The following is a 19167-nucleotide window of genomic DNA, read 5'->3' on the forward strand; positions in this document are numbered from 1 at the left end:
TGGGCTTGAGTCCAAGCTTAACATTTCCTAGCTGTGTGACTTTGGGCAGGTGCTTCAACCTCTCTGAACTTCAGTTTCTTATCGATAAAAAGGAGATGAAATAAGAATACTTATCTCAAAAGTCAGGAACAGCTCCTGATTAAAAGAGACCAAAGTGACATGACAACCAAATGCAATATATGAATCTGTGCTGAAACAAATTACATAAAGAACATTATTAGGACAGCTGATGAAATTAGATATGGACTGTAGATTAGACTCAGACTGTAAAGAAGCTGCCTACAGTGCAGGAGACCTGAGTTCGATCCCTGGGTCAGGAAGATCCCCTGGCGAAGGAAATGGCAACTCATTCCAGTATTTTTGCCTAGAGAATTCCATGGACAGAGGAGCCTGGTGGGCTACAGTCCATGGGATTGCAAAGACACATGACTGAGTGACTCACACTTATAGATTAAAGTATATTAATATTAAGTGAACAAATTAATATTAAGGACCAAATATAGGGCCTTGTTCTTAGGAAATACGCACTGAAGTATTTAGAAGCTCACTGTATAAGCAGCCCACTCGCAAATATTAAAGAGAAACATATGTATAAACAGATAATAAAAGTGATAAATAAATGATACAAATAGGCAAATCTGAATTAAAGTATAGGAGAGTTCTTTGTAGTTTTCATATAACTTTTCTGAAAGTTTGAAACTATTTCAAAATACAAAGTTAAAAGAAAGCCTGTGGTTAACTCATGTTACTCAGTGCCTGGCACTCATTGAATTTAGCTGTTGTTGTTACTGTTGCTTTTTATTATCATTAATATGGACAAAGTGTATCTTATCTTCTTGTTACAATACCTTGGGCAATTTTTCCACTTTACAGATGACAGTTGAATCCCAGAGAGGTTAAGTCGTTTGCTCAGGGCCACACAGCATTGAGTCCAGAGAACCTATAGGAGAACTGCTTGAAATTTATTTTGGATTAATTGCCAGCATCTGAAACCATGAGTTTTTACTCAGATGAGTTTTTATGTAAAAACCCAGATTTCTTTTTTTTTCAGTTATATATATGTAACATATTTGTAGTTACATATATAAATTTTAATATGTATTTATTTTTCAGATTCTTTTCCATTATAGATTATTACTAGGTATTGAATATAGTTCCCCATGCTATGCAGAAAATCCTTGTTTATCTATTTTATATATAGCAGTGTGTATCTGTTAATCCTAAAACAAACAAAAAAAAATGAAGTTGCTAATTCATGTCCAACTCTTTGCAACCCCAAGGACTGCAGCCCGCCAGGCTCCTCAGTCCAAGGGATTCTCCAGGCAAGACTACTGGAATGGGTTGCCATTTCCTTCTCCAGAGGATCTTCCTGACCCAGGGATTGAACCCAAGTCTCCTGAATTGCAGGTGATCTCCTGCATTGCAGGCAGATTCTTTTACCGACTGAAACACTAGGGAAGCCCCCCGTTAATCTGATACCCCTAATTTACCCACCCCCTCTTCTCTTTGGGAGTTGTAAGTTTGTTTTCCAGGTCTGTGAGTCTGTTTCTGTAAAAGCCAGATTTCTGATTTCCTTTGATAACTCAGAAGGCTTGCAGCATTGGCCACACTCCTTTGTGACAGCTGCTGGGTGAAGCTTGGCAGCAGAGCATCCTCACACAGAGCTTCCAGTTTGCCCTGGTGCCCAGACAGCCAGCCCGCCTCGCTGGTTGATGTCTGCTCTGGCCTCTGGGGGATCTGAGTTTGCTGTCTGAGGGGAGTGTCAGTGTACACCTGATCCCAGGGCGCCAGGCCTGGAGGCTGGGGCTCTCCCCGCCCCCACCTGCTCCCCCTTCAGCAGGTGCAGTGGGCACAGCGGGTGCAGCATCGCACCTCCTTGGCCCAGCCTACACTTGAGCACCTGCCAGGTGTGTGGGGAGAGGCCGGGGGCTGCAGGCAGGCGGAGCAGGAGCCTGAAGGTGTGTCGCTCCCGCCTGCTCTGTCCTGCCAAGTTCCTATCTCCCCTCCATGCTGCCTGCAGCCTCAGCAGTGCTCCTGGCTCTGCAGAAGGGGTGGTTTGCTGATACCCCATGAGGAACTCTCAGAAGGGCCCCCAGGGTGCAGTCTTCGTCTTGGCTTGGTGTATGTAGGTGGGTGATTATTTCTCTTCTCTGAGTCTCTGGGTCTTCCTCTGTAAAATGGGGCTGTACTGCCTCCATGAAGGGTGGTCAGAGGATTGGAGGCTGGCACATCAGGTGGGGGTCTGGGGATATGGTTGTAGGACTTCCCTGGTGGCTCAGATGGTAAAGCGTCTGCCTACAATGCAGGAGACCCGGGTTCAATCCCTGGGTCAGGAAGATCCTCTGGAGAAGGAAATGGCAACCCCCTCTAGTACTTTGCTTAAGAGAATCCCATGGACAGAGGAGCCTGGCGGGCTACAGTCCATGGGGTCGTAAAGAGTTGGACAGGACTGAGCGACTTCACTTTCTTTTTCTTTCACTGTTTCACTCCACATTTGGCCTCTGGTTCCCAAGAGGCAGAGGAATGAGCAAAGGCTGGGAGTGAGGGCACTGGTCCACAGGGAGTAGGGCAGGGAGGCTGGGCAGGTGTTGTTCCTGTGGCTTTGTGGGTGTGCCTTATTGTCCCCAGTCTCACAGAGGAGGGGACAGGCCCCATGGCCAGGCGGGAGGGGCTCGCCTGGTGGGTTTGGTGTTTGACAGATGGGGAAACTGAGGCTCAGAGAGGCAGGGTGACCTTGAAGAGGAGTCCCACACAGCCAGGCAGCGTCTGCCTCCTGGGCCAAGACCCTGAGCTGCGTTCCTGGGGAGGAGGAGAGGATCAGCTCATTTCTTATTTTCAGATGGCTTGGATTTTATGTTAATTACAGAAATAATTCTCATTTATTATTAAAAAGCAGAAAACCTAAGCAGTTAAGTGGGGGAGATAAACCAGAATCTGTGCTCATTAATGTAACCCATTACTGCCTTGGTGTAATCTTTCCAGATGATTTCTTGTTTTTTTTTTGTTTGTTTTTTTTTAACATGTGACAAGAAGAAAAAAAATGAATATCACATTTCTTATTCTGTCCTGCTTACTCCCAGGCTTTGGGAGTAGAGGTGTTAGGTTTCCCAGACACGTATTGGGCTCATCCCAGCATTTTGTACACTAGGAACCCTGACTGATTTTCTCAGCCCTGCTCTTGCTGGACACTTAGGTTTTCTCCAGTAGTTCTGCCGTTAGATCTCTGCGCTAAGGAGCCCATAGCTAAGTCTTTGTACACATTTGGGATTCTTTTCTGTAGGGTGAATTAAGACAGGTCCACTTCTCACCTTGAAGGCTGGATGCAGGTTTGCGGTAGGGCTGTGTCTGGGGGCGTGGAGGTCTTGGGCGCCGAGAGCAACCCCCTCCTCCATAAACTGCTTTGTGGTCAGAGGATGAGACAGGGAGGGGTGCCCACTGGAGGGCTTTGCCAGGAGAGGGGTTAAGGTGCCGCCATCCAGGCTGGTACTGGAAGCCTTTAAGCTCCTGTGGGGGAGGCGGGTGGAGGCGAAAGAGAAGGTAGCCTGCGCTCCGGGCTGGTCCGTGGTGGCGCCTGCAACCCCGCAGCCTGTTCTGCTTCCACAGAGGGGCCTGGGGTCGTCTGTGCCCGTGCTCGGGGGTCAGGCTAGGAGTGCGTCCTTGTGATTTGGGGGACAGGGTAGCGAGCTCCCCCCCACCCCTTCCAGGGAGCCAGGCTGAGACTGCTTCTGTGCTTCCAGCTTTGAGACTCCCTGGGGGTGGGGGGACATTTTTCATCTGTAGGGAGGGGCTGGAAATGATACCGGCACTGAGCGACACTCAGATGGGAGAGCTGATGCCAGAGCCCTGCCAGTGACTGTTTCAGCATTGCGTTATGGAGAAACTAGACGCCCACGAAGGAAGACAGAGCAGCACGCCTGCCCACGCACACTCAGCCCCCAGATGTCACGGCTTCCAGCCCGGGCCACCCTAGAGCCACCTCTGCTCCCACGCACTTCCCCCTTCCAGACCTCACGTCACTTCATCTGTGGGAATGGTAGTACAGCCATGCCTCTTTTTATTGTGCTTTGTAGGTAAATTCTGTGTGTGTGTTTTTCTTTCTTTCTTTTTTTTTTAAACAAATTGAAGGCTTGTGGCCACCTTGTCAGATGATGGTTTGAATTTTTTAGCAATAACGTATTTTAAAATTAAGGTATGTACGTTTTTTAGATATAATGCTGTTCCACACTTAACAGACTAGAGTCTAGTGTAAACATAACATTTATATGCACTGGGAAACCAGAAAATTTGTGTGACTCACCTTGTAGACATATTCGTTTATTGCAGTGATCTGGAACTGAACCTGCAATACTGAGGACGTATTCTTGTTTATATTCCTAAAAGAGAAGGAATTCAAAAAAAGAAAGAAAAAAAAAGCATTATCTCCACATCTAAAACTTAGCAATATTCTTTAAAATTATAGCTATCCAGTCAGTGTATTATGTTCAGATTTCCAATTGTTACATACAGGTCAAAAATAAAATTTAAAAAATATTTTAGTTTTTAAAATCAGAATTCCAATGAGGTCTACATAATGGGATATCTTTAATGGGTTGATATCTTTCTCCAGTCTTCTTTAATCCGTAGTTTTGATATTCATTCATTCTCTCTCTTGTGCCAGATGTTCTGCTTTTTTAAGCTCTCTATAATGATCAACACATTCTTTATCCACCAAACCTCCTATAAATTGGTAGTTGTGTCTCTAGCCTTGATCTACTTTAGCTTCGACTACCCCCACCCCTGGAGAAGGAAATGGCAACCCACTCCAGTGTTATTGCCTGGAGAATCCCGTGGATGGAGGAACCTGGCGGGCTACAGTCCATGGGGTTGCAAAGAGTCCGAAAGGACTGATGCACAGCACACGCCCACCCTGCCCTGCGGCCACCGCAAGAGCACTTTGGAGAGGGGGTTGCAAACTTCTGCTGGGAGGCTTGCATTGTCTGGGACAATCTCTTCTTGTAATCTTAAGTGGCTTTGAGATAGTGGCATTGTTCATTATCATAAAAACCTTTCATTTTCACCTGGTTACAAGTGGTGCTGAGTGAGTGGAGAACTTCCAGTCTCAGGCCGCTGTTTTTCCTTATTCCTGCTTTTTTTTTCATAGTAGTTGCTTTTCCCTATTAATCTTTTAATTACTTGGGTAGTATACTTTTATTAGAGAAAGTTGGAAAACAGGCATAAACAAGAAAAGTATGAAATTAAAACTATGCTGAATTTTATCACCTGATGATAACTCCTTAGATTTGGAGTATATCCTTTCAGACTTTCTTGTGTGGAATATGTATGTATACACACACACACCCGTGTATGTGCATCTGTGATACTGTTAAAGGAAAGGTGGAACTCTGCACACGGGTCTGTTTTCACCTTGTGGCATCTCCATAACTTCCTCCCCAGGATCTGTAGGGAGGGACGTGGTCTTTCTCCCTGTCCCTCAGTGGTTCACACCAGGCGGGGTGTGGGGAAGGACAGGCGGCTGTGGGTGTAGCCCAGCTGCCAAGTTTTTCAAAGGAAGTAAGGACTTTTGGTTGGCAGGGCAGTTGCTTTCACATCTGTTCTTTTAGGATTCTCTGCAGTTGCTCAACACACTGTGACCGGGCTTACCCCTTTCCTTGTCCAAAGTCCTGTCCCGGAGGCCTGGCAGAGGCTGGGGCCAGGGGGTGGTTATGGGAGCCAGCCCCCTGCCTTCTGGTAGGCTGTGCCACCAACAGGATGCAGGGTTGTTCATCTTTCCTTGTCTGGCATTGGAACTGGGACAAGGAGCAGCTGTTTAGATCTCTACACAGGCGGGACGGTGGCTAAGGGAGCTGACTTTGGGAGCAAAGATGCTGTTTACTTCTTAGCACATGTGTTTTTTTTGGAGTGGTTTGGTAGCTCACCCCAAGTCACCCCTTAGGACCACCACTGATTAGGAGTGAAGGCCCTTGTTCCATCTTGTAACTTGGAGGATATAAGTGAAGGAGTGAGCCAGAGCATCTCCATATGTTTCCCACCTGAGCAGGGAAGGGATCTTAGCACATCTCTGAGTCTGCAGTCAACCGAGAAGAGATGAAGGCAGAGGCGCTGGAGGTGAGTCGCTGCGCTGGAATGCAACCCCCTTGGGCCCCAACCCAGCAGTGTGAAAAGTCCATCTGGGGGGAGGGTGAGTGACGGGACCACAAGCTTGTGCCTGCCTCAGCAAGGCTGTCTCCTTGGGGATCTCACTTTGGTCCCCCGGCCCAGAGCATGGAAGAGCTGAGGGCCTGAAGGAGGGGCAGCCAGGAGACCTGATGCCAGTACTGGGCCAGACTGCTCTGTCCTCCCAGGCCGAGTGAGTGCTGCTGTCTGCACAGAGAGTGGGTTCTGTTTTTCTGCTCTGCGTTCTTGTTAGAAGACTCTGGGGGCAGATCAGTTTGGCAGAAATGTACAAAGCCCTCTTGAGTGCCTGGTGCTTGGTGGTGGTAGTGGGGGGGATGGTCTGCTGGAAGAGAAGAGGTGACCCCTCCCCCCGTCACTCCTGATCAGGTAGGGATGCTGCAGTGCCAGTCCAGACTTGATGGGGGCTGGAGGATGCGCTTCCGAGGTGGCTCAGACGTGTGGGTGGCAGGTCGATGCTGGCTGTGGGCAGGAGGCCTCAGTTCTCACCACAGGACTGCTCAAGTGCCCTCATGGGCACTGGCTGGCTTCCCCTAGCGTGAGTAATCCAAGGGGGAGCAAGGTGGAAGCCGCAGTATCTTTCATAACTTCAGAAGACAAGCATGTGATGTCTACGGTATTTTGTTGGTCACCCAGGTAATGTGGGAGGGCACCATACAAGGGCGTGGACACCAGGAGGCAAGGGTCACTGGGGCTGCTTACCGCCATGGCCCCAGCAGCTTCCAGCTCTTATTCTCCCAGCCTAGTGAAATGAGACCATCTTTTTTTTTTTTTTCATTGAGTTCCTACAAAAGTCCCAGAATTGAGCATTTTAAGTCACCTGCCACTCTAGGGGTCACTCTTTGAGTCACTCTAGGGGAAGCCAGCCAGCATGTCATGAGGGCACTCGAGCAGTCCTGTAGTGAGAACTGAGGCCTCTTGCCCACAGCCAGCATTCCTGCCCATTCCCCAGTGGACACTGACCAGGAGCCCACCCCTGGAGGGCTGACTACCCGTAGGAACAGGGAGCTGTTACTGGACGTGGAAGCTGCGGAAGGAGTAGGACAGTGTGTATCCTCTAAGGAGAGTCCTGTGGTCCAGAGGAGGTGACGATGGGACATTGCTTCCGGAAAGGTGGCATTTGTCCTTGTCTTGGCAGGATGAGTAGCATTTTAACCATCCCAAGTGGCAGGAAGGCCTGAGCCAGGGCACAGTGGGGTGAGGCAGCTGGATCGTGGGGTCACGGGAGATCAGGCTGCAGAGATGACTTGGGCCAGGCATGGTGGTGGGTCAAGCGGAGGAGCCAGGATTTGATTCAGGAGACACCAAGAAGCCATGGAAGGTCTCTGACCAGGGCAGGCATGCAATAGAGCCAGGATCTAGAGAACACCCTCTGTCTGGCCTTCCTTGTCTTCGGCTATAATTGAGCACTTACCGTGTACCCTACACACATTTCTCACTTAACCCTCACAGCCTCCCAAGGTGTTGGATGACATCACCCTGACTTTATGATGGGCCAAGGTAATGTAACTGGGCCAAGGTCCCTCGATGGGGACTCTGACTGCAGAGCTCTCGGCCTCTTCATCCCATATTCATGGGACAAAGGACTGTCATGAGAGTGAATCACCAGCCTGATTGCTTGGACCCTTCTCAGGGCTCCTCTGGGGTGTGGCAACTCTCGTACGGATGGTTTCCGTGTCCGCACTCCCTCCCAGACATCTGCCGGGGGTGCTGTGGGGTTTCTTCCCTAGGGGGAAGGGCTTGACATCTGGGTTTGTCAACTGGAGCCAAACTATTTGCTCAGTGTTCAGTGTTATTTGTCTCTTGGCCGACTGCCAACCATGTCTGCCTTGTTTTCGCTGCAGTTTTATTCCGTCTTGCCCACCATTTCACGGCCTTGCCACTCTCTTGTATGGGGACTGGTGGCTCCCACGCAGCAGCCAGGCACTGACTAGGCCATCTCCCTGGCCTGAGATACCCTCTCGTGGGCCTCTTCCTCCTCTAGGTGGGTGAGGTCTCTCTCCCCTGAGCTCTGGACCATGTATCTCGCCTTCAAGGACGCCCCTCCCAGATCTTTGTGCCATGTCATCGGTGGGCACATCTTAGCCTGGAGCTTGCCTGGCAGGGGGTGTGTCCAAGTCATGCTTGTGTCCCCAGCACCCGAGAGGGGTCCTGCCCACAGAGAGGAGAGGGGGTGTTGCGGAGTGAGAGGGGAGGGGCGGGTTGTGCTGTGCGCCTGGCACCTTGAGTGAAGGAAAGCCAGCCTTCCCTGCCTGAAGCTGAGGAAGCCCACAGCTGCCCCTCCCTGGGGGGAGTTTCTCCAGCAGGAGCAGCCTGACTCCAGGGAAGCCGTTCTTTGCCCCTGAGGAGGGTCATGATGTGAGTGATTGAAAGCACCAGCTATAGAGTCAGACAGACCTGAGTTTCAGTTCTGGCTTTTCCCGTTGTTTCTTTTTTTGTTTTAGCTGTGTGTGCTTGGGCAAGTGAGTAGCCTCTCTGAGTCTCAGTTTTCTCTCTACAGAATGGGCATGATAGCAGGACCTCCTCCTGAGGCTGGGCATGGTGCCCAGCATGCAGTCAGTGTTTAAATGCTGACCCCAGGTCCTGCCTGCTGGGACCTCACAGTTGGTGTGAGGGGTGGGGTGCCAAGTACCCAGTGACTGGGGCTCAGGGTGCAGCAGGCCGGCAGGGAAGAGTGCCTCCTCTGAGGAAGGAGCTGGAGGGGAGACCTGGGGAGGGTGAGGCTGGGAAAACTGGGCTCCGTTCTCTTGTCTGGAGGAGGAAATGGCAGCCCACTCCAGTATTCTTGCCCGGAGAATCCCTTGGACAGGGGAACCTGGCGGGCTGCAGTCCATGGGGTTGCAGAGAGTCAGACAGGGCTAACGCGATTTAGCACACCCTTCTTTGTTATTGAACAATAGGGCTTACTGTCAGGATACCAGGTAGAAAATGACCCCAGGTCCCCATGTCACATGTTCAGGGGATGCCTTGTGGACCAGGAGGTGCGTCTCTGTGCCCTGCTCCCTTCCTGTCTCCCGCCTCACCACTGAGCACCCCACCATTCCAGAAGGGAAGCTGAGGCCTGACATTGGAAGGGGAAACTGGAGCTCGATGAGTGGCTTCCAGGGACGCAGGGGTGCTGGGGTTCTCTGGGGGCTCTTTGGAATAGGGATTCCAACCCGGGGCCTTAACCTCGGCCCCTGGCCTGGCCCCAGTACGGGGCAGGGGGCAGCTGTGAGATGGAGAGGCGGCAAGCCAGGCTGGAGACCTTTGACCTCTCAGAGAGGGATGAGGCCCCCTCGCTGTGCAGGTGGGGAAACTGAGGCTCAGGGCCCTGTGTGAGAGGTGGAGCCAGGAAGAGGCTCCCTGGAAGGCTTCTGTCGCCTCTTAATTGCTCATTAAGGCGCTGCTCGCCCCCTGCCTCCAGCCAGCGTCACCGGGCTTCTAATGCAGGCTTTGGGTTCTTGTTTTATTTTTACTTAATGAAAATTGTTCCAGTTTGAAGCTTCCAATTTCCATGAGGTCATTGGAGCCAGGAGCCTGGCCTGACGGCTCCCCCCACTCCTGTCGGGGGCTCTTGCTGTAGCTGGGAGAGGGGCCCCCGCCTGCACGCCCCGAGAGGCGCTGAGCTGAGGGCTCAACGTTAGCCTTTCTGCTGCTCCCGCCGCCAGAGCAGGAAGTTGTGGGTCCAGATGTGAGTCACTCTCATCAGGTAGCCGGTGGAAGGAGCCTTCACGTGTGTGAGTCTAGACGCTGGCCAAGGAGGGGCAGGCGACGGTCACCTCTGAGCGGGCTCTGACCCTGGCCCAGCTGCTGGGGGGCCCTGGAGGAAAGCCAGGTAAAGAGGGCAGAGGGGATGGGGCGCCATCTGTCCTAGAAGCCTGGGACCCCTGGGCAGCACCCCTCCCCACCAGGCAGGCCTGGCTGGGGCGTGGGTGGACACAATCTGGACTGGCGGGAGGGGAGGCTTTGAATGACCAGGTGAGGGGCCTCCTGGACAAGGTCACTGACTTGTCTCAGCCTGACAAGAAGCTACTGTTAGACTGTGGTGGTGGTCATTTGGCTCGGTCCACCTAGGCTGCCGTGACCCAGACTCTCAGGTGTCCACATTTCTCTTCAAGGTTGTAGTTGCACATTTACAAGTACACTTTACTTTTCTCAGTGAAAGTAAAAGTGAGCGGGGGAAGAGCAATTAAATTTATTTTGTTAGATTAAAAAGAAATACACCAAAACCACACTCTGAAAGTGATGCATGCCTGAGACAAAGAACAAGATGCCTGAAGAAAATGGATGGAATAGTCTCTCTTTACCTCCAAGTCGTCTCAGCCCAAAGCTCTGGAACTAGCAATATGGACCATGGGGAGTGGGTCCTTCTGGATCTTTCTGCCTGTTCATCCAAACACAGACACAGGGCAAAGCAAGCAGCTCTTGTCCATGTCATCACACGAGGGTTAGGACAGCGGGCCCTGGCCGGCCTCTAAGGGAGGGGATAGGGAGGGGGAGAGAAAGCGGAGGCCAGGGCTGGACCTCCAAGAGACAGACCCCCCTGGCCCCAAGGCCTAGATGGACGGCCGCAGCCCAGACTGGCTTTGCCTGCAATGGCTGTGTGACCGTGGCCTGTCACCGGCTCTCTCCACCACAGACATGCGAGTGGACGACGTGAGGGGTGACTAGACCACCGTTTCTCAGGGTAGTGGGCCCTGCTTCTCAGCTTCTTTTAGCCTTGTGGATGAATGTGCTTAAAATGTAGGTGTTCGTTTTAATGTGTTTCAGAAAAGGAAAAAAAAAATCTGTAAATAGGACCTGTGGCTTCATGCATGTATTTTTGGCTTGGACAGGGCTAAAGAAGACACAGAAATGAAACGGGGAGACTTAAGAGGAAGTGTAGTGGGGTTGGCTCCGCAGGAAGTGTGGGCGTCCAGCGGGTGAGGAGTCTGGAAGGCTCATCTGAGCGCCCTGGTTTCTGGCTCGGCTGCGGGCCTCCCCCCTCCAGATGGGCCCTGGGCTTCCTGGAGTTTTCCTGTGGCTCCGGGTGTGGGGGAGGAGGACTCTCAGGTTGTGCAGCCTCTGCCCCCCCGGGGAAGGCGTGAACTTCGTGGGGGAGTCTCCAGGGGTAATTCACTGAAAACAAGAGTCTGTTTGCTGGCGACCATTTCCCCAGGGGTGAGGTAGGGGGTGAAGGGCAGTCGTGGGGCCTCTTTGCCAGGAGTGGGTCTGGCGACAGGCAGGCCTCCTGTGGGCCCTTTGGGGATGGGGGCTGGTGCAGTGGGCGTGAGGGGTAAGGGGTGGGGGGCAAAAATGGAGCTTCCAAAAAGCCAGAGGTGCTTTTCCAGAGGAGACAGAGGCCCGACTTGATGTTACTTTGAGGATGTGCGTCCCTTTACAGTTTGTAATTACCGGTTTAGCCCGTTCCCTACCTACCCACCCCCTCCAACCCCCACCTCCTGGTGTGGTGGTGTTGTCTGCCCCCCGTTTGTGAAGGGGAAGCCCGAGGTCTTGTCCTGGGTCACACAGGGAGCCAGCCGGTCCTTGGGATATCCATTGGTGTGCGCTGCCTCTCAGGGCGAGCCGCCATGTTTGAGGCCTGGCGTGGGGGTCGGGATGCTGCGCCTCGTCTTTGGAGGGGCTGGTTGGGGGAGCACGGCTGAACGGGTTTTGGGTGGCTTTGGAGGGCCCTGGGGTCGAGCCTTCCTGGTGGAGGGTCTTGTCTGCCCCCACCTTGGGGTAGCCGGGGCTGAGTCAGGGCTCTGGCCCCAGCGGGGCCTGCATTCTTGGACACGCGCTGGCGTCCTGCCTCTGTGGGGAGATGTGTGACCCAGCCCTTGGCATTTTCCATAACTTGCCATCCCAGCACTGCTGGGTCATCAAGGGGTGGCCGGTGGCCTGTCCCTCACCTCTTTCCTCCTGCCCTGGGCACATTTGCACTGAGCTAAAGGCAGCTATCCACGTCTTATTGCCTAGGCTGAGGTCAGTGCTTAACTCAGTTGGGAAAGTTCAGGGTCTCTGAGGAAGCCGGCAGAGGGGTCACCCCAGGCAGGGTCTCTGAGTCAGTGTGGCCACGTCCAGCCTTTGGTGGGGTCGGGTCTTAGGGATGAGTGGGAAATGCCAACAGCGTTTCCTTTCCTTTAAAAGACCTCAGTAGCCAAGAGCTGGGAGGTAGTTTGGCTCGGTGAGTCAGGCCTTGATATCGGAACAGCAATCGGAGAAGCAGGGTCTTCTGGAGGCCATCGGGTCCAGCCCCCTGCCTCCAGGCAGAGCTGGATTAAGGCCTGAGTTCAGTGGCCCCTCTGCCGTCTCCTGGCAGTGTGCAAAATGAGCAGGGGATTGAGCTAGTTTCTTGCATCTGTGAAATGGGTCACGCGTGGTACCCAGCGTGCTGGGTAGTTGTAGAATAAAGGAAGGAGTGTGCGTGGCACGGCCAGCATGGAGAAGCCTCTGCCCCCGCGGAAGCGTTTGTCGTTACTGTTGTGCAGCTGTGTTTGGGGCTCTCTCCCCCGTCCTGCCTTGGGTGGGAGGGTGGGCATCCTTGGAGAAGGGAACCTGGGAGGGGAGGGGAGGCTGGGCAGGGCCGGCTGAAGGGTATTGCTGAGGGGCCTCCCTGTAGCCCTTGGGGTAGTCACAGTCTCTGGGTTTCTCAGTTTTCTCCTCTGTAAAATGGCAGCACCCAGGCAGGTTGCTGGTAAACTTAAGGTCTGAAAAATGCTTCCCAGGCATCTGAGACCAGCAAACTCGGGCCTCGGTGTTCCTGGCAGTGGTGAGCCCCCTTCCTCTGCCCGAGGGGCCCAGCAGCTCTGCCCCCGTCCTCCCAGCCCAGGCTCACTTGTGGAGTCTTCACTCGCCCACCTGTGGCTCCTCCTGCCATCACCTTCCAAAGAGGGTGGCCCGGTGCCCACCTGACAGCCATCGACATCCGGCTCAACCTGCCATGGCCCACGGATTTCGCAAGGGGCTCCGTCACGGCCAGGGCCTTGCTCAATGCCTGGCACAGGCCTGCAGGGCCGCGGCATCTCTGCTCCCCACGCGCCCCTTTGCCCACATCCCCACCCACTGCGTCTCTAGCAGGACAGGGCCTCAGGATGGGGCGGGGCGGGCTGAGTGAGCCCGCTTTGTGAAAAGTCACCTTTTCACCGAAAGACGGCTGAAAGCCTCCTCTCTGGCGACCCTTCTCCCCGCGACGGCCAGGGCTGCCTCTGTCTGCTGATCTCTTTGATGGTCTTGCTTCATCGGTGTTTTCTGAGCAGAGTGCTGTGCTGGGGGCTAGACTGAGCCCACCCTGGGTGAAGAGAGGCTGGGACGGCTGATCTTGAGCCTGGAGACGAGGCCTGTGGGCTTCCTGCGTTTCCCTAACACACAGATGGATCAATTCCTCCTGTCCCATTTGCGTTCAAACCCCTTCTCCTGGCTTTCGCCGATCCCCACCCCCCCATCCTTGCCCTACCTCTGGATCTGTCTGCTGAGCTGGGCTGGGGGGGGTGATGGTGGGGGTGCCTGTGATGTGGGGGAATGCGTGCCATTTGTGGGTGGGGAGCAGCGTAGCGGGCCTGGCTTTCGGGCATCAGGAGGCCCCCAGGGGAGATGCAGGCAGTGGTGCCACGCCCCATCTTCAGGACCCAGAGTACTGGGTGAAGGCCTCTGTCTTCAGGATCCGAGCCTCCTTGCTCTTGAAAGTGGCTTAGTTCACCACCTCAGGTGCAGCCGACTTGGGTCTGGGGCTCCTGCCATCACTGGTTGGCTGAGCGAGGAGAGGGCCAAGATCCTGGGGTGCAGCCCCTTCCCTACACCGGTGGGGAAACAGGCCCAGACGCTGGTGTGCTTCCCCGGTCAGAGCTGTGCTGGAGGCACGTTTCCCCTGGGCGCACTCAGCAGGGAGCTGTGGGTTTGGGCTGGCCAGCCCCTCTTCCTGCCTCAGTCTCCCCATCTCTGCAGTAGTCAGATTGACTGTGCCTCCCATCCACCTCTCTGCCGTGCGGGCCAGGGAACCCCCAGGTCTGCCCATCCCTGCTCCCTGAGCCCTACTCCTCAGGCGTCTCCTTCAAGCCCCCATCTGGCTCTGGGAGGAGGAGCCCTTTGAAGTTGGCTGGAGGCATTACTTTAATGGGGCCCTGGCCTAATGGGGAAGCGTCTTGTTTTGAAACACCCAGACTCCCTGGAGCCGCTGCCCAGGTTCCCTGGGGAAGGGGTGCCTCGGCGCCTCCCAGGCAGGCCTGGGACAGGGGCTGGCACCCTGGGATCTCTCTGCCAGTCTGCTTTCTGGCAGGGGAGTGAGAGAAGAGAAAAACTGCCTTTTGGGGGCTGACGGCAAGTGAGGTTTTGCTGTGAGGGCTTTGTCTCAGGCACCCTGGTCCTCAGCTGTGTTCCTGCCCCACAAAGCCCACCTCTCTCTGTCTTCTGGGCTGGAGATGATGGAGTGGGAGTGACATCAGTTTTTCCGGCCCACCCCTCCTCTGTGGAGCCGGCTGGGGTGGCCCCACGTAACGGCACTCCCTGGGTGCCAGCCTCTGGGTCAGGCCCCTGGGCCTTAGGTACCATCACACGTCCATCCTGAAAATGAGAAAACCGAGGCCCAGAGAGGTTAATTAATGTGCCTCAGGTCACCCAGCCTCTCTGATGTGGAGCTGGGGTTCTTGCTCGTTTGGTCTCAGAGCTTGTGCCTCTCAACCACTAGACTTTCCTGGGTTCACAATTGCTTGGCCTGAAGCTGGGCCCTCGCCCACCCTGGCATTTCTTCGCCTCGAGGGGCTTACGTGGCCCGTGTCTAGTCTCTCCCCTCCCCACAGCAGGGGCTCGCAGGGACCCTGCCCCGACCTTGTTTGTTGTAGCTCCAGCACCTCACCTGGTACCTGGTGTGGGCAGGAGCCCGGTGAGCACCCGGTGGAGGGCAGCACAGGGGCCTTGGGCTGGGGTAGAAACAGCACCGCAAGTTTAGCCCCTTCCCCGGGGAAGTCTCTGGATATTATAAGGAGTTTTCGTAGCCATTAGGTGATTTCACTGCCAGAACAGCCCGGGGAGCCAGGGAATGTGTTTGTTCTCATTGCTCAGGTGAGAATCGGGAGACCTGAGAGGCAGGTGACCCACCAAAGCTCATGCAGATAGGACTAGCGACACCAGGCTCGGGGCCCAGGCTCCGCAGTCCAGGGCAGGCTGTTTTTGACTCAGTTCATGAGTTTGGGGGGTGAGGGTCCCCGGTGTGCCAGGCAGTGTTGGGTCCTGAGAGCGGGGCAGTGTGTGGCCAGACACTGGCCTTGGGAGAGGCGGTGGCAGGCCAGGATTCCTGTGCTGTGGTGGGACGTGCAGGCTCTGAGTCCAGGTTGGGCAGCCCTCCTGGAGGAGGTGGCCACTCAGCCTGGCTCTGCAGGACGTGCAGGAGTTTGCCAGGCAGAGGGAGCTGGGGCTGGAAAGGTAGTCAGCGCTCTTAGGCTGCCTGAGTCTGGAGAGAGAGGGTGGGGCTTGTTTGGGGAACCGAAAAAAGTCAAATCTCACAGCCACAAAGAGGGCCTCAGGAAGCACTGGAGGAGTGTGTTGGGCAGGGGTGAGTAGGACGGAGCTCATTGACCGTGGGGTGGCAGACAGGTGAGGGGAGGCCTTGGGGAAGATCCCAGGGGAGGCTTGGGTTTGAGGGAGCATGTGGCTGCCGTGGACCTAGGCTCCATCACGGCGACTGCCTGTGCCCAGGGGAGGCTGGCTCTGGAAGACCAGTCTGTGAAGGGAAGGGGTGGGCTAGGAATGGGGGTGCTTGGGCTCGGGGGAGAGCCGTGGGGAGGGGCGCCTGAGCCCCTGTGTTTGTGGCTCCGGAAGCCAGGCTGTGGTTTCAGGGGGTGTGAGGGAGGTCGGCTGGGGCTGCTTCCCTTGCAGAAGGGCTCTTCCGGGCTCCGGGCTGGGCCTTCACCAGGCAGCCCTCCCCCTTCTCCCTGCTGATGTGCCCCCTTGACCTCACACCGTTCTCAGGAAGCCTTGAGGAAGGGGGTTCTCGGCCCCTTGGATGAGGGCCGGGCTCTCTGGTGGGGGTCTCTGGGGAGTGGCTTCGGGAGCCGGGCTCAGCAACAATGCCTCGCTGGGCTCCATGGGTGCAAGGGGAGGCCGTGAGCCCCGTAGGGCCTGCTGAGTTCTGTGTGGGGATGCCTCTCCATCTGCCTGTCCCGCTCACCTCTCTGCAGCGAACTTCTCTAGTCGCCTAAGCAAGGAGGGAGCTCGCAGGCCCTGGGGGCCTTTCCTGCCCTGGGAGGAATCAGGCCCAGAGAGGGCTTAGAGGCAGAGCTCTTTAGGTCTCTGTCCCCTGCACTGCTTTGCTTGCAGCAGGTGGGGAGACTGAGGCAGGGGGCACTTTGAAGCAAGGCATGGGAGAGGCCGGAAGTAGGACAGGAGGGTCTCTCCTGGTTGCTTAGTGTTCTCTTCCACTTTCTCTTCCCCAGGGCGGATTGTTTCTCCAGCTGAAGACTGCCTGAGTGCAGGGTCTCCTCCCGTCTTCCCCGCACCCTACCCTGAAGGTCAGACTCAGGGCTGGTCCCCGTGTGCCCGCCCATCCAACCCAGCCCAGGGTCAGGTGGTGGTGGGGGAGTTGGGCCCCAGCTTCAGGGAGCTCCCAGGCTGTCAGGAAAGGGGCAGACAGTGACCTCTGTTCATGATGCTTCTTGGGGGAAGGTCCCTGAGTTGAGATGCTGGAATCAGCATTTCCCAAAGAAGATTCATTAGAGATCTAATGAGAAAAGAGCCTCATGAACCAAGAAGACTGACAAGTGTTTACTCGTGTTTATTAATTCAGCAGCTTTGCTTTCTTACAGGACTTCTCAGAATCTTTAATTCGCTAATGTGTACAGCCTATCTTTGAAAGTGAAAGTGGTGGTTGCTCAGTCATGTCAGATTCTTTGGGACCCCATGGACTGTAGCCCACCGAGCTCCTCTGTTCATGGAATTCTCCAGGCAAGCATACTGGGATCGAAACTGGGTCTCCCACATTGCAAGCAGATTTTGGGTCTTCCCTGGTGGCTCAGTTGGCAAAGAGTCTGCCTGCAATGTGCAAGACCCAAGTTTGATCCCTGGGTCGGGAAGATCCCCTGGAGAAGGGCGTGGCAACCCACTCCAGTATTCCTGCCTGGGAAATCCCATGGGCAGAGGAGCCTGGTGGGCTACAGTCCATGGGATCGCAAGAGTCAGACATGACTGAGCAACTAAGTCTTGGATATCTTTAGAGAAAGAGGAAGAGAATGGTAAGGCCTGTGCTGCCTGTGACTAGAGACTGGGGTGTATGTGGCCCCGCGTGTGCGGCTCCGTGTGCATGGCTGTGTGTGTGTACTTTTCACGGCCTTGCGGTTGGACAGAGCACACATCAGGAGGTGCTGCTGTGGGGTTCGGAAGGAGCCTGGGCCTTGGAGTGGGCAGCTCTGAGTTCGCATCCCAGCTAGGAGGCTTTGGACAGTAGCTTGAGATCGCAGAGTTGGTTCCCCCGGCTGAAAGTAGAGTGCGAGCACCCGCAACCCACCCCGGGGGTCAGGAGGCAAGGACTTTGCCTGTTTGTAGCAGGTGCTCAGAGGCTGACGGGTCAGGGACACCTGCGGGCTGGTTTCCTGCCCTCTGTCTCCCCATCGGTTCGGGGTGTGCAGAGCATGCCTTGAGGGAGGGGTATTGTGCTTTCTCTCCTCTCTGCAGCCCTAGAGGCCTTGGGGGTGAGGACCCGATGCTGCCTGGAGGCTCTCTCTGGCTCGGGCCCACCTTCCTTGACCCAGTGGACAGGTGCTCTCTTGAGCCCAGCAAGGCACCGCTTAGAGAGTCAGCCTCTGCAAGGATGACCCTGCTCAAGCCTCAGAAAGCAGCCCAGAGGGGCTGACGCTGCTCTGTCCACTCCAGAGGCCACGCCACTTCCGGAGAGAGCTCTCTGACCTCTCCAGTGCTGACCTCTTCAGTGCTGTGTCCTGTGACCGCATCCGGGCCGCCTCTAGCCCTTGAGGCCCTTTCTGCCACCCTAATAGAGCTGTCCTCTTGACTTGGGCATGCTGTGCCAGGTACAGTCCCCACACTCTGCCTGCATCGCCTCCACTGAATCCCCTCAAAGTGCTGGGCGTTCAGAACGTTATTCCTCCCCTTTTTTTTTTCAAATGAGGAAACTGCAGCTCAAAAAGGATAGGTAACTTTTTCAGGGTCGTGCAACTTAGACGTGACGAACCTGGGGTTCATTTTTCTGTTTTTCTTATTTTGTTTGTTTGTGTGTATTCTCAGTCACTCAGTTGTATCCACTTCTTTGAAACTTCATGAAATGTGCCAGCCAGGCTCCTCTGTCCATGGGATTTCCCAAGGAAGAATACTGGTGGGGGTGGCCATTTCCTATTCCAGGGGATCTTCCTGACCCAGGGATTGAACCTGCATCTCTCCGTCTTCTGCTTTGGCAGGTGGATTCTTTACCACTGAGCCACCTGGGAAGCTCTTTGATTTATACACTCTATTTATGTTTGGAAAATCACATGGACAGAGGAGCCTGGTAGGCAACACCCCATGGGGTCGCAAAGAGTCGGACACGACTGAGCAATTAACACATATATTTATGTTTGGGGTATTCACATACGTATTTATATATCTGTGTGCACACACATATACACCCACTCTGACATGCCAGGAACACATCTATGTTAATATATTTAGAGTGTCACTTATCAATTGCTTTATAGCGCCCTTTGAGTTTCTCCTTGATTTTTTACTTTATGTATTTATGAAAAACCTCTTTATTGAGGTATGAGTGATATATAAAAAGCTGTGCATTTTAATCGTGTACTACTTGATAAGTTTGGAGATATGTATACACCCATGAAACCATCACTACAATCTTTGCTGTACGCCTGTCCCTCACAGCCCAAAGTTTCCTCCCTGCTTTTAATTTATCATTATTATTATTATGCTAAGAACACACAAAATCTACCATGTTGAAAATTAAGTATTCAGTGCAGTATTGTAATGATAGGCACTATGTATGTGATAGATCTTGTTTTTTTCTATTGAAAACTTTAAAAATTACACAAACTATATTATAAC

At 54.1% G+C, this 19167-nt stretch overlaps 1 protein-coding gene across 8 annotated transcripts in view; it reads left to right on the forward strand.

Moving 5' to 3' along the window:
- The window catches only part of ADCY7 (adenylate cyclase 7), a 64853-nt gene that overhangs the window by 4459 nt on the left and 41227 nt on the right, over positions 1-19167 (forward strand). For 2 of the 8 annotated variants that reach the window (XM_006048951.4, XM_044931827.2), the window contains exons 1-2: positions 15578-15679; positions 16560-16634. The exons of 2 other annotated variants lie outside the window; for them this stretch is intronic. The gene's annotated coding sequence lies outside the window, so the exon portion shown is untranslated. Of the gene's footprint in view, positions 1-9851; positions 9989-15574; positions 15680-15703; positions 15721-16559; positions 16635-19167 lie in introns of those variants that run through there. 4 more of the 8 variants (XM_044931826.2, XM_006048954.4, XM_006048953.4 and 1 more) reach the window with 4 other exon arrangements.

The sequence above is a fragment of the Bubalus bubalis genome, chromosome 18 (genome assembly GCF_019923935.1).
Source record: "Bubalus bubalis isolate 160015118507 breed Murrah chromosome 18, NDDB_SH_1, whole genome shotgun sequence".
NCBI lineage: Eukaryota > Metazoa > Chordata > Mammalia > Artiodactyla > Bovidae > Bubalus > Bubalus bubalis.